The sequence below is a fragment of the Marmota monax genome, unplaced genomic scaffold (assembly GCF_021218885.2).
Source record: "Marmota monax isolate L192 unplaced genomic scaffold, Marmota_monax_Labrador192_F-V1.1 WCK01_AAM20220418_F8-fsc00179, whole genome shotgun sequence".
Lineage (NCBI taxonomy): Eukaryota > Metazoa > Chordata > Mammalia > Rodentia > Sciuridae > Marmota > Marmota monax.
The window spans coordinates 266,142-267,444 of NW_026695200.1; positions in this window are offsets into that span (position 1 = coordinate 266,142).

The following is a 1,303-nucleotide window of genomic DNA, read 5'->3' on the forward strand; positions in this document are numbered from 1 at the left end:
TGCCAGAGGAAGAAAAGTCCCTTTCTATTTTGCACAAAGCTCCGTGTCCTGGAAGGGATAGTATCTTCTTGTATTGTCTTTTTCCTACAACTTGGAAGCTTCTTTTTTGGTGAGAGGACATGGGCCTTTACTCCAGGGGCACTGCTAAATTATGTAGTAAAAATCTCCCAAATCAGACTCAAGTCTGTGTAACATTTCCTTCCCTACCCTGCCCAAATTAGAGGGCTCTGGAAGAGGAGCCACTACCCAATCTTTGGCTTCTTTGCCATATGTCTGGAAGGTTTCCCTAAATATCACAGACTGCCTGGCTCCATGCCTCCATTCAGCACCATTACTGAGGCTGGGCCAAGGCTGGCAAAGGATCCAGCAATTATGGTCATTAGCCGGATGAGGCCATCTCGCAGGTGAGGCAGGTACCAGCTGCTTCAAAAAACAAAAAGGTCAAACAGTTGCCAGAGATTTTACACAGGCAGGCTTCATGGATGATGGTGTCAAAGGGGCAGTTAAGAGTCTCCAGCCAGATGCCAAAGGCCTGTGGTAGTCCAGGTGGGTTTCCTCCGTCCCTCCTCCTGCTCCACATCCTTGCATCTCAATTCTTCAAGTCCATGTTCTTAGATTGGCTGAATACCTTAGAAAACCTCCTCCTACCTTCATTAGGTGAGTAAGAAAACTAAATATAAACAAGCGTCATTCAGTCACACAGGAAGATGCACTAAAGAAGATAAGCACACAACACTAAGCAGGAAGTCCTATTATGTTGACCACTGGTCTATGAACAGATCAGCACCTGACAGCTCCCTGCTGCCTGCCCTTCCTACACCTGTGTTCCTCAACTCCCAGCTGCAGGCTCTTTCTGTGCCCCAGGCTCCAGAACAGGGCATAATCACGGGTCCTCAGGCCTATTAAGGTGCTTCAATAATAAGGGAGACTGGCTATTGTCTCTGAGTCATAAAGACCTGAATCTCTTTGCCTGCCTTTCTATCCTAATAACCTGCCAGGCCCCTAGCCCTCCTGGAACATATGGACCTTTCCTGGGTTTTTGGATACTGTCGGTCTGAACTTCCCATTCCCAGGCACTTCACTGGTGAGAACTTCTGCCATTTTTTGCAGGCTCTTATAGGCAAAAAAAAAAAAAAAAAAAAAAAGATATCCAAACTGGGCACAGTGGTGCACACCTCTAATCCCAGTCACACTAGGAGCTGAGGCAAGAGGATTGCAAGTTTTAAACCAGCCTCAGTAATTTAGCAAGGCCTAAACAACTTAGTGAGACCCTGTCTCAAAAAAAAAAAGGAAGGGGGTGCGA